The following is a 13,885-nucleotide window of genomic DNA, read 5'->3' on the forward strand; positions in this document are numbered from 1 at the left end:
CCACGAAGGCCCTTTGTTGGATTGCCACACATCTAGCATCAGATGATGAGGGTACCCAAAGCAGGGCCCATAAAGATGACCAGAGTGGATGGGTATGTTCATATGGGAGTAGGCAGTCTTTAAGATTAGCTGCTATGCTAAAAGTCACTCTCTATTTCTGTAGCAGTAGCTTCTTATCAGTGACTTGCCAAATCAATATCCAGCTCACTTGCTGACTTCACTCCTGCCCGGCTCTTAACTTCCATATCTTGAAGAGGCTCTAAGATATCGCTTACATTAGATACGTTCCCTAAGGTCTGATTCTTTGTGAGATGTTCTCAATAAGTCACGCTAACTGCTCTAACACAGAACTCCCATTTTGGCTTGGCTTGAAACAAGGTTCTACTAAATAATAGGCCTGGATGGATGGTGTAGGGTTCAAGTAATCCAATACTTTCTTTGCAATATCTGTTTATCCTGAAAGACACCGGGACATGTCTAAGCTGCACCAGTCCCTTATTATGAGCCACAACAGGAAGTGGTTCCTCTTTCTCACTATACTGACATGGCATAGGCCTCTTTACAGCCTGCAGTGCTGCCTGCTAAGGCTCAGATATTGTAATGTTCACAGTCAGGGGAGATATCTGGAAATTATTCAGGAACAAATGTGTTCTTCTGACAGTCTGGACATCCTTGTGATGTCCTAGTATAAAATCTATTCCAAAATGAGAAATCTCTCTAGGAACTATGAAAGTCCATGTAGTCCTCAGAGACCCCAGTATCACTGGGAGCTAGGGTTGCCGGCTCTGAGTTGGGAAATCCATGGGAATTTGGGGGGTGGATCCTGGGGGTGGGTTTTGAGGAGGGGAGGGACCTCAGTGGGGTACAATGCCATAGAGTCCACCCTCCAAAGCAGCCATTTTCTATTATCTGGAGATCAGTTGTAATAGTGGAAGATCTCCTGGCCCCACCTGGAGTTTGGCAGCCCTATTGGGTGCCCAACTGCTCCGTCTGCTCACAGTGGCTTGTCATCAATAGTCACAAATTTAACCCCAGCTACATCCATTTCCCTTCCATTCAGAGTTGGATGCTAACTATGGATACCACTTTTTTCAGAACCTGAAACTAACGGCATTGACATATCCCAGCCACCGATATTCCCATTCACACAGTAGTACTTGCGCAGCTTGTTCTTCACCAAGGTCATTCTTTTAGTTGCTGACGGTGGCTCTCTGGCAACAGCAGGTTTTAATTCCCTGGTGCATCTTTCCTTTGCTTGGACAATTCCGCTTCCCGTGACCTTTCTGTTTGCACTGCTGGCAGATATCATTTGGCCTAGGACTCCCTTGTAGAATTGTAGATGCTTTTTTTCCTTTGAGATTGCTAACAATTGCTTGCAAGTGGGCCTTTCCTAACTGCTTAGGCACCACTGTGGCAAGATGTTCCTGGAAGGCTGCTGATTGTATGAAAGAATCACTATAATTTACAGCAGATAACATTATGAAAAGACTCATTTCTGCTTGTACGCTTTGCACTCTGTGCACAATACAGTCCACTGGTCTATCTAAAATGGCATCTTCTTTAATAAGCAGGCTATGAAACTCCCTGTTGATACATTCATATTTTTTAAAAAAACAACAACACAAGATTACTTCATGGCCTGCCACAGGATAAAAGCCCCTCTTGGCATTACCAGTTTCACATTTTTTTTTTGTTTAAAAGCTTTATTCCCTCTCCTAAAAAGGAGAGATATTTCGCTTAATTAGAATGGGGGAAGGTATATAGTGGGATCAAGAGAAAGCTGAGTGATGTTTTAACTAGTAAATTAATCTGTTAGTGATATAAATCTTTTCTTCTTTTTCTTCTTGAGTGTGTTGTCAAACTTCTTTCTTCAAACCGGTTAAATACATTGTCTATGTTAATATGTTAGTAGTGTCCCGTTGGTGCCTTGTTAATAAAGTCTTTTCAAAGCGCAATTCAAACCGATTTTCTGTGGGCTGGCTTCTTTTAACCTCCAGCTTCTACAAGGAACTTCCTCCACTTGCTTCTCTCCGGTTTCTCGGCTCCTCCTCCGGGTCGCTGTTTTCTCTTTTTACAAACTGCCAATGCTGCAATCCTTGTTCCGTCGTGCCTCTTTAAAGGGTCTTTGGCTTTGAGAATGGATTTATCCTTTTTCTTTCGCTTTTAAGTTTAAACGCTGCCATTCTCTTAGCTAGACCCTTTCTCCGCAACTGTTGACTTTTAAAAGTGCTTTTTAGGGCACTTTCTCGCTTGTCACAGTTCTACATTTCTCAAAATTCCCAATCAAGGTCACAGTCGTTCACAGTCTGTTTATTAAATAGCCGGCTCTTCGACAGATAGAGCACCCACCCCGGAAGCTCCTCCTTTCTTGTTCGCTAGTTTTTCAGTCCAGATCCGACATCTTGGGTTTTTTTGTTTACTTTTATTAAAGTTCGTACAGTGCATTTAAAAAACGAGAATCTTATAGCTTTTTCTCACAGTGCACCAAAAGGGACCACTTCTTTTCTCATACTCCATTCTCCCCCCCCTTTTTCTTCGCTAGAAATCTCCGTTTGCGAGAGTGAAGGATTCCCCTCCGCCTCCCTTAAATCTTTTCGCGGGGGGGGGATCGCGCTTAACTCTTTTTCTCCGTGTTCGACAACTCACAGTTTCAGCCGCTCTTCTTCTTTTTCATCGTTTGTTCGCTCTTTTTCTTTTTAATCAGTTGTTCGCTTCATCACTCGGTGACATCTGGTGGCTCCGCTAAACCCCATTCGGGGTTGCTTGCGTGGCAAGGTCTATTGGGGCATGGCGGGATCCTCAATTTCCAACCGTTTGGCCAAGAAAGAGGCTCCCGCCTTCTGCGCCCCGGGTCAGAGCCCCCTCTCTGGGGCTCGTCTGGGTCTCCGCTCGCGCGGATTCCCCCCTTGACCGCGGGCGGGTGAGACGCCCTCGGGAGCGCCCCGAGGATGCATCCGCCATTCGCGGAAGCCAGACCGGAAGCCCCCCAGTTTCACATTTAGTTGGGCAGAAAGAAGCTTCATTTTAAAATTATCATTTGGACTGGGAGACACAGGGAAGGCTTTATCACAGGGGTCCCCAACCTTATCGTCAGTCACACAGTGAGGATCCCTGAGCTCTGGTGGAAGCCATTTTTAAAAAAAATCTGCACAGTCAAGTAGATCTCCAACAGCCACTCAGAAGCTCTGCTGGGCAAAAGCCCTGCTCACTTTTTAAAAACAGTTAGTGAATACCAGGGGAGTTGTTGGCAGGTACCGTGGTGTGCATGGGCACCACTCTGGAGACTCCTGCACGGTCAAATAGCTTCTCAGAGCACATAAATAAGTATGCAGGAACCACCTTGTGCATAGGAAATCTGCAGGTAAAATGCCTGCCACATAATGTTCTGCCTTCTGATCACCAATGACACTTCCATGAAGATGAGAAGCTCAAAATCTGCCAGGTACTTGCTGATTCCAGGCCCATATGAACAACCAGTACATTTCTTTTCCGGCAAGAAGGCTTTTGCTATCCTGAAGTTACTGCCCCCAGTTGTAACACACTTGACTGAGGAACAAGCTTTAGAAAAAGTTTTCTGCGGGGTCTCCAGCACTGTTCTTAAAAACAGTTACTCCGGATAATCAGTCAGTACACAGAAGAACAGCAACTACAAGGGAGCGGTGGCGCAGGGGATTCCCCCCCCCTGCTTAACTATAACATCTGAACTGCCACGCTTTGGCAGTTCTAGCCCCGTGCTGGTGTGAGCAACCAAGCCTTGTCCTAGCTCATCGTCTACCCAGTGATTCGAAAGCTTTGGCAATGATAAATTGGGGACCACCCGTAAGGGGGTGGGCACACCACTCCCTTCGGGAAGGTGTCAGCTGCCAAGTGCGACTTCTGAGGCGCGGCGAGATCGGGAAGATGAAAGAGCTGTTTCGGCTTCCCTGCAGTGGAGTGAGTTGGCCAGGTGGTGGCAGTGTGGCAGCATGACATCAAGAAGCCCTGACGTCATCAGCTAGCTGACAAGAATACACGGAACGCAACTGATACAGCCTGCAGATGAAGCCCCGGGTTGCTGCGATGTGTGTGTGATTAAAAAATGCTGTATGTTTGTCTTCCCTATCCCCCACGAATATTATTAGTCCAACTGTCAAAGAGTAATTGTAAATCGCTCTGAGCCTGCAGGTGTGTAGGAAAGAGCGATCAATAAATCGAAAGTATAAATAAATAAATAAATAAATAAATAGAATCAATACAAAACTAACCCAAGCACTAAGATGTGCAACAGCATCACCCACTAGTAGGGATGATCATATAATCATTACAGTACTATCACTTAGTAAAGATGACATTTTTGATTTAATTTGCTTGGTCTGACATACATTTTCGTGTTCTGTAATTTAAATAAATTAATCCAATTTTCATTCTAATAAAATTCATTTCATTCTGACCAATTTGGCATATTAAGAATGTATTGCAGTCACTTGAGAAACATATGGGGAGAGTGGGAAACTTGCCGTTTGGAAAGAACACCAGTAAATGATGGTTTGAAAAAGACAGGGTATCATTCCAGGCAAAACACAACGTTATTAACATTGACAGGCAAAGTGTAAGAGCAAACAATGACAGGGTGTTGAAAGATGACAGCGTAAATAGTAAATTGCCCTCCCTCCCCAAATTGGTAGGGAACAGGATAAATTAAATATAGGTCAATAGAAGTACCCATCAGAGGGAAAATCAGCAAATGTGTAACTATGTCACAAGCATACATTTATTTAGATATTTCTACCACACTTTCCTCCCCAATGGGGACCAATGCTCCCTCTAAGCTGTGGAGTCTTGTGAGCAGAAATTCTACTTTGTGAGCTACTGGCATTACAGTTGTGAGTGAGCAATTTGGCTGCTGCATATATCAGTTTGCTCTGGAGCCATCCTTCCTGAGCTAAGACAAAAATGTGTGAGCCGGAGGCTAAAAAACTGAGCTAGCTCACACTAACTCAGCTTAGAGGGAACACTGATTGGGGACTCAAAGTGCCTTCAAGGGGCCATCCTACATTTCATCCTCATAACATCGACCCTGTGAGGTAGGTCAGTCTGAGAGACAGTGGCTGGCCCAGCAGATGATGTACCTGATTCTCAACTCCTCACTTCATTCTCACAACAACCTTGTGACGTAAGCTAGGCTGGGAGTGAGTAGCCCCAGGTCACATATAGCACCATCCTAACTACAGGCCAGACTAGACAGTACTGTGCCCTGGAGGCCACAGGGCCGTTTTCCAGCTTTTTCAAAAAAAATTTTTGAAAATGCTGCAGAACATGATATTGTTGGGAACCACAACATGGGGAAATGTGAGGATCCTGTCCCCCTCACTGCCACACACGTGTCATTCATAAGAGCCAAAACAGCTACATGGCCAGGTTCTGCAATATTATTCATCCTTCAGACTTACCATAAGTACTAAATATAACAACAGGATGCCTGTAAACAAATAAGTGTCATTTTAATGGGCTTTTTTTTGTTTGGTGTTTCTGTCGTGGTGAGACCTAGTTTCTTTGATAGAGTGATTGGCAGAATGTTAGAAACAGAAAGTTGAGACTCACTGCTCTAGACAATGACATAAGGATGGAGCAACTTAGGCCCATTCTGTTTCTCCTTGGTGTGTTCCTTGCCTCTGGCTTATGTATCATAGCTCATTTATTCAGGTTTGCTCCAGACAGAATCCTGTTCTCTGCTGCAGATGGGAGAATGTCCTGGAAGACATGGGTAATAGGGTAGGGGTAGGGGCTTGTCTTCCACTGAATTCTAAAGGGTACATCTCAGGAATAGTGTTACTCTGAAGCCACTTCCACATTGTCATTTTTGTCACTCGTTTGTCCCTATTGCTTTGCCCCCCCCTTCCACATATGTTTTGCTCCTTCTGGGACTACACATGGGGGGGGAATCCTGAAGTAATAGGGACAAACGAGTGACAAAAGTGACAATGTGGAAGTGGCATTGCTTTTTAAAGACACATTTTTTCACTGTAGAGACATATGACATGAGGATGTAGGCTTGCCAAGTCCCCCCAGGGGGTGGGGAAAACCCCGCCCCAGAGGCCTGTTTCCTGCTGCCGGCGGATCGGGCCCCCAAAGTATGCGACATGCACATCACCCGGAAGTGACGCAACCACGCCAAGCACACTGGGGGCGGGGCCACGGTCATCTGAGGGAAAACTCTATGGTTTTCCCTCGGATGGTCATGGCCCCGCCCCAGTGTGCCCGGCATGGTCATGTCACTTCTGGGTAACCTGGTTGCTGCGTGTGCACGCTTCGCGCATGCGCGCACTCCAGGAGCAAGCCGGGAGTCCCCCGCTGCAGCAACAGGTAGGACTTGGCAACCCTATGAGGATGCATAGGTGCTCTCTGAGTAGAAATTTCTTCAGCTGAAAGAATTCACCATTAAGCGGTTTCCTACAGCAGAGTTTTCTCACTGAAAACCTCTAAATAGCATTACTGTAAAATTAACATTTATTCATATCAGAGTTTCACAACCTGTCGTGAACTAGCTTTCCCTTCTGGTGGAAGGCAAATCTGAAGCAGCAAATGGGTGCCAAAACCAGCTGGTAAAGAGAGATACTTGTCTGCCCCCCCCCCCCAAGAAGAAAGAGACAGACACAAGGTTGGAATAAATAAAGGGCCACTTTATTAATTATTTTCTCAATGTAAGCGGCAAAGGCTAACCTAACAATGTGGGATAGGCCAAGCCAAGGGTCACCCCGACCCCTCCTTGCCATAATGGGTGAGCCACCTTGCCCCTGGTATGTGGCTCAGACTTGACCAGCATAGCAGTCTACCCCCTTGAGCTCCAGCCTCCCAAGCCACACAGCTTCAGAGGAGGATCTATCTAGGGTGGTACCACAGGCAGTCCACATTCCCAGCCTTGAGCCACACAACCCAAAGGCTGATCCTCACAGACCCCTTGTCCCCCAAAATGTGGGGGTACCACATGGAGCTCACCGATCTGCTTTCCCTTTTTCCAACCCTAACCTGCCAAATGACCAAATCCATTTAAATGGCACCACCAAATCCAATTGTCCCAATCTCCAGACCATAGTGCAGTGTAGGAAAAAACACCCCCACATACAGCCAATCAGCAAGGGGTGAAAAAATCCTACCCAGCCCCTAAAACAGCAACCGGTGGAAACCTGCACTGCATACTGAGTGGGAGGGTGGGCTAAGAATGTGGTCAAGATTGAGGAGGTGGGGCGGAGCCACCCTTACAAGTCTGTTGGCTCCGCCCCATCAGGCATCCTGGGAGCCGCAACTTTCCTCTTCTCTTCCTCCTTATGGGGTGGCAAAGTCTGCATAGGATTTCCTTCATTTGGTAGAACACATGAAGCTGGCATTAACTTCTTCCACCTGCCTGATTAGAAATGAAAGGACTCGTCTTTGTGGGTAAAAAGGCTGCCTTGGAAGATACTAGTGTTCCATTCCTGGCTCAGCCAATGAGAGCTGTCTTTGGTATGACATGGTCTCTCATCCACAATTTCTATCTGTGAAATGGGAAGATGTGCGGGATAACTATTGAAAACACTTGGCATATTCAAAACTACAAAATGATGAAAAGTTAAATAATTTTTTTGCAAGGACTTAACTCAAAACTCATTCTGTGTACCAGCTCAGGACTAGAATATGAGACGCTATAATATATGTAGATGTAATCCAGTTAAACTAATTCTATGACCTATGGCAGGGGTCATTTCGTAGAAAAAGAGCTAGGGGAACTCATTAGCATATGCCACACCCCCTGACATCAGGGGCCCGGCTGTGGACCTGCAAGGCCAGCAGGAGTGCGAGGAAGCCCCGCCAAGGCCCTCCCTAGCCCCAGGCAGGCAGGGGTGGGGAGAGGCAAGGAGGAAGCAACTTACCCTCCCTCTTCTCCTGCCTCCTCCTGGCTGAATGAGGGCTGGAAGCGGGGCGGCCGGAAGCAGGGGGCGGGGCTTCATCATGTGCCCCGCCCCCTGCACCTCACCTGGGGGAACTGCGTTCCCCCGCGTTCCCCCCCGAAATGACCTCTGACCTATGGAATTTAAGGCACAGCTAAGCATCAAGGGCTGCAACCTCAAATATATTTATCTGATTCCATTTAAATCAGACTCACTTCTGAATGAAGATGGCAATTTTACTTGCATTTCTCTGGCACCGAGTGAGATTCATAAATCTCTTGTACGGTGAGATAGATAAAAAATCTGCTTGGTAGTAACTGTGTTGATAATTTTGGAAACAAATTTAAGGTGATATACAAAGTGTAACGTCAACTGAAGCCAAATTGAATAGTTTTACCTCATGTTGTAGGTAAATTCCCACACACATAGTCTCTTGTTAGGTGTGTGTTCGCCTCTAGATGACTGATTCCTCTTACATGAATTCAGGTATTTTCAAAGTAAACAAATGTTGGTTGCAGCTGTCATAGTCCAAAACCAAAACCCAATACCTGAAATACCTTTTATTAGGATCAGTACAAATAAGACTGCCTTAGGGTTAATTCGAATAGGAGTCCTGGCTGTGACATCACTTCTGGGCGAGTGACATCATAGTATCACACAACCTGCTAGGAATTCCCTTTAACCTCTATGGTTTACACCATAGATATTGGGGGAACTCCTAGAACATTGCATGATGCCACCCCCCCAAAACACACGCACATAGTTCCACTGAGCGAGGGATGGAATAGTGGGAGTGGGAAGTTGCCCACTACAGTTGACAACCTGGTAAGCAATTCAGGCATAAGAAATCTTTTCACACATGTTCCTGGAAATCCTTTAAATTGAGTTGGGGGGATTAGTCCAAGGATCTTCTGCGTGCATACTATAGATTCCATCAAGACATTCTTGTTACTTTTCCTTCAAGGTGATCAGAACAACAATGAATTTCTCCTTTCCTCCACTTTATCCTCACAACCCTGTGAGGTACGTTAGGGATGTTTGTGTGTGTGTGTGTGTGTGTGTGTGTGTGTGTGTGTGTGTGTGTGTGTGTGTGTGTGAGAGAGAGAGAGAGAGAGAGAGAGAGAGAGAGAGAGAGACTGGCCCAAAGTCATACAGAAAATTTCATGGCAGAGTGGAGATTTGATTGAACCCAGGTGCTTCCAGGCCTGGACTGATATTCTAACCACTATACCACACTGTCCTTCTCCCAGTAAGGATGTAATTCCATAGAGTTTACTCCTAAGTACCATGAATACGGTTTCAGACTTAATGTTACTTGTAACATTTCTATAGTTCCCCTTATAAAAATGAAAGAATGAATTCATTTTATTTATTTATGAAGAATTTTGACTGTTCATTTTATAAGTTTCTAAGTCGTCTGAAGATAAATGTTTGCAGAATTCAAGCAAGTGCATTTCAGTGTGGGTGCATATTATGTACTTGCTGCTATTTCATGTATGATTTCATTTTCTTTCCTTTGTCCAATAAAAGCTCTATAACCAAACGACTTGAGCAGTATAACAATCTGAAACTCCATTTATAATCTCGATTTATTTCCCCAAAGACAAAAGGAATACTTTTTTTACAGCATCCAAAGTTATATTAGGATTTTGATCTGAGAGTAGGAAGGGGACCACTCTTGGATTAAAATAATTGAAATTCACCAGCCACAGTAAAATAAAATGGCATCTTAGATTGGGATATACAGGGCATTTCAATAAAATATGAGAGACTGCATCTATTTTACCAAGGGAGCAAGAGCAAATTCTATCAGAGTAGGGAAGATGCAAAAAGTGGCCTCTTATAACAATGGTTGCCAGCCCCCCAGGCAGGCAGGGGTTCCGCCACTTTTCATCACTGGCCACCTGGCCGGCAGGGGGCATACCCATCTGCAAATGGCCCTCGATGCGATGTAATGACATTGCATGGAAGTAACATCATCATGTCACCAATGTCAGGGGGCAACGCTCTAGCTTTGGGGCAAAACTCTATGGTAGATTTGGGCTCAAACCATAGAGTTTTGCCCAAAAACTAGAGCATCACCCCTCTGATGTCAGCAACATGATGATGTCACTTCTGGGTGACATCATCACTGCACATATGCAAAGCACGCATGCCAGAAGATCTGGAATGGACCTGAGAGCCCCCAACTCAAAGCCAGGTAGGACCTGGCAACTCTAGTCATAACCACTGTTAAATGGGCATTCATTCTAGCAAGAATAAAAGCCCTGAGTAGACCAAGTCAGGCCAGATTATAAACATAGGAGGGAAGAGAATTGAGGGAAATATTCCAAAAACTGTGAAGAACAAACTCATCAAGTACAAAGAATAGAACTATTATAATCACTCTGCCTAATCCATTTTTAAAATTCAGGCGGGTAGCCATGTTAATCTGAAGGAACAGAACAAAGTTTGAGTCCAGGGGCACCTTTAAGACCAAGAAAGTTTAATTCTGCGTATAAGATTTCATGTGCATGCACACTTCTTCATCTGGACTCAAACATTGTTCCATTTTTAAACTGTAATTTAACTGATCAGTGAACCCTGATAGATCCAGTGGTAAAACCGATAGACAGCAATTTCTTGTCGACGATCCTAAACCATGATGATTTGAGAACCCTCCTTCAATAAGGCCAGATAGCCGCTGATGTAGAAAAGTAACTTTAAGTGCCGATTAATTAACTTTAAGTGCAGATTAAATGCAAGTATCCATGCCCAAGGTCCAATTACGGCTGACCAAATTTAGTATGCAAAGCCACAGCAGCAACACAGTGTGGTATATTTAGCAGTTTTGTAAGAAAATAAAAAAGTGTAGAATCAATAGCTCCCGTGACTGCCTCAGTTTTTATTGTCAGGCCTCGGTTCCTGCTGGAGCGCATCGAAGCACCGTTCCGCCAGTCAGGAGCCCAGGGGGTGGGCACATAAGCCCCGCCCCCTGCTCCCACCAGCCATCAGTGGGGACACAGTGGGGGAGCGAAACGTTCCCCCAGCTCCCTTAGCCCAGGGGTGGTGGCCTTGGACTTATAGGGGCAAATTCCACCTCTCGCTGTGATGTCCGAGTGGCATTGCCCCAAGGAAATCACACGTGAGAGGTCATTCTGGCTCCCTCAGCTCTCGGGAGGGGCTCTTTAAAAGGTAATGGCCGCCATCGCTGTTCTTGGCGGCAGCTGCGAAGCCCGCGCATGCGGGTGGAGGGACAGGACGAAACATTACCTTGCCATTTTATAGAAGGTTTAAGTATGGAAAATGATGCATGGTTAATTTTGGAAGGGACTTGCACTAAGTTCATGAGTCTGAAAATTTAATGCTGCAAAATTTGGCTGCCACTAACCAATAGTGATGAATGGCTTTTAATAGAGGACTATGACACTGAAATGGTATAATATTAGGGTTGCCAGTCCCCAGGTCCCGGTGGGGGTTTCCCTAGTTTTTGGGGATTTAGCTCGCTGCTGGCCAGCTGGCCAGTGGGGGATGCTCCACCACCAAACAGCCACATCCCCACCTGATGTCCCTGATGCAATGACGTCATCTGGAAGTGACATCATCATGTCGGGGACACTGCGCAGGATGCTCTGGTTTGAGGGCAAAACTATGGTAAATTTGGTTATAAAGCCACAGAGTTTTGCCCTCAAGCCAGAATGTTGCCAGGGGACATTGCTGATGCAATGATGTCACTTCCAGGTGATGTCATTGCATTGGGGATGTCCCAGAACGCCCCCCCCAATCCCCCCGATGGCGTGGCAAGAGGATCTGGCAACCCTGTATAGCAGGGGTGTCGAACTCATTTGTTATGAGAGCTGGATCTCACATAAATGAGACCTTGTTGGGCCAAGCTATGTGTATCATAAAATGTAATGCCAGGTAGCGGAGATATAAACTTTATAAAGGACACAAACACAAAGGGTTTTTTTTACTTAAAATAAAAAATGCTTAGAACATTAGCACTCTTGCAATATTTTGTTTATTTAACAGTGTCTGATAACTGACACCTCTTGCTCTGAATTATTGCATCAAAATGTATGTGCTGTTGAAATCCTGAGTATGCTGTTCAGGTGTGTATCTGTAAGCTGCAAACCTACGATGATGCAGCAGCAGCAGCAGAACTGGAAGAAGCAGAAGACAGCCAGTTCTACTGCGGGCCTGATAGAAGCCCCCAGGGGCCTCATCCGGCCCCCGAGCTGCATGTTTGACACCCCTGCTGTATAGTATAGCCCAATCTTGTCAGCTCTCGGAAGCTAAGCAGGATAGGTACTTGGATGGGAGACCAGACCACCAAGGAAGCCTTTGTAGAAGAAGGCAATGGCAAACCATCCTTACTTCTCACACGGCAGTCCAAATAAGCTTTTTAAGAATGTAGTAAAATTGTGTGTCTTTTTACAACTATTGTTCTTTTCCACATGCTCCAGAGTTCTGGGCTATTCCTTTCTGGGGAGTGTTTTGGTGAAAAACTGAGTTCTGTGAACATAAGGCCTATTCAGTCCTTTTCTGTGAGCTGAAGAACACTCTGTGTCCTGAGGATTAATTGAGGTGAATATTCTTCCACATGGATCATGGAAGTTATGATATGTACAAAACTCCATTTTCATACCCAAGATCTGTAGGTCTTCAGATCATATGCAGTATATTATACCTCATTTGTACATCTTACCAGGCTGCTTCCAGTCTAAGGCTTCGGCATATAAGCCATGACTTTCTAAACCTCAGTGGGGGGGAAAGTAAAATCATGTTATGAATATAAACATAGAAATATTTATGAACAGATACTTGCTAGGGAAACATCTATATCCATTGTTATCTATGGATATTGGTGTATAGTTCATTTTCCTAGCACTGACTCCATCCGCATGACTTGTCATACTGCCTGCTTCTTAAAAAAACCTCTTCAATCTAAGATTTCCAATCTAAGAAAGTGCAGAGTTCATAGTTGCTTTTCATCTTGTATAAAATAGTGCTATGTTTATTTCTCCTTCAAAGACTTGCATTGTCAATACAAGCTCCCTTTCTTCCACTAGCAGACAGTATTATCAATGCTGAATACCATTCTCTTCACCTCTGGTTCTCATGGGGATCCAGAGATGCTTAGAGCTTTAAGAAAAAGCTGACGTAGCAGTCATTCTTGCTTCCTCAGTGGTTTGTACACTGCTGCAATTTTGACCCCCCTCCTCCTATTTAAAGCACCAAGTGTTTTAAACAATGCATTAGAAACTGATGGTGTTTCTGGAACTCACTTCAAGCTCCCATTGATGTTTAACTAATAAGAAGAGACCTGCTGGATCAGATCAGTGGTCCATCTAGTCCAGCATCCTGTCTCACACAGTGGCCAACCCATTCCTCTGGAGGACCAACAATGGGGCATAGAGGCCAAGGCCTTCTGCTGATGTTGCCACCTGGCACTGGGATTCAGTGGTTTAGTGCTTCTGAATGTGGAGGTTCCCCTCAGTCACCAAAGCTAGTAGTCACTGATAGACCTATCTTCCATGAACCTAATAATCCTTTAAAGCTGTCTGTTTCTGTGGCCATCACTACATCTCTTGGCAGTGAATTTCACATTTTAATCACTCTTTAATCTTTAGTAGCCCTTGACGGAGATACACATTCCATTCAGCCTCAAAGGATGCAGTGTGTGTGTGTGTGTGTGTGCATAGTTGTTTTTGTTCAGTTGCACAGTCGAGTCCGACTCTTCACGACCCCATGGACCACATCATGCATCACAATATATATATATATATACAAGAGGGGGACCCGCGATACTCACGGGGGGGAGAAGAGCTCCATCTCCTCCATCCCCCCCTCAATCTCCCCGAGGCTGCGGCAGCGGCAGCGAGGCCGGTCCTCCCCCCCGCCCGGCTCTGAGGCGGAGAGGCCGGTCCTCCCCCCACTTTGCCGGGCTTGGCGGCAGCGGCGAGGCCGGTCCTCCCCCCGCCCGCCCGGCTCCGAGGCGG

The sequence above is a fragment of the Gekko japonicus genome, unplaced genomic scaffold (assembly GCF_001447785.1).
Source record: "Gekko japonicus isolate JY-2015 unplaced genomic scaffold, Gekko_japonicus_V1.1 scaffold132, whole genome shotgun sequence".
Taxonomy (NCBI): domain Eukaryota; kingdom Metazoa; phylum Chordata; class Lepidosauria; order Squamata; family Gekkonidae; genus Gekko; species Gekko japonicus.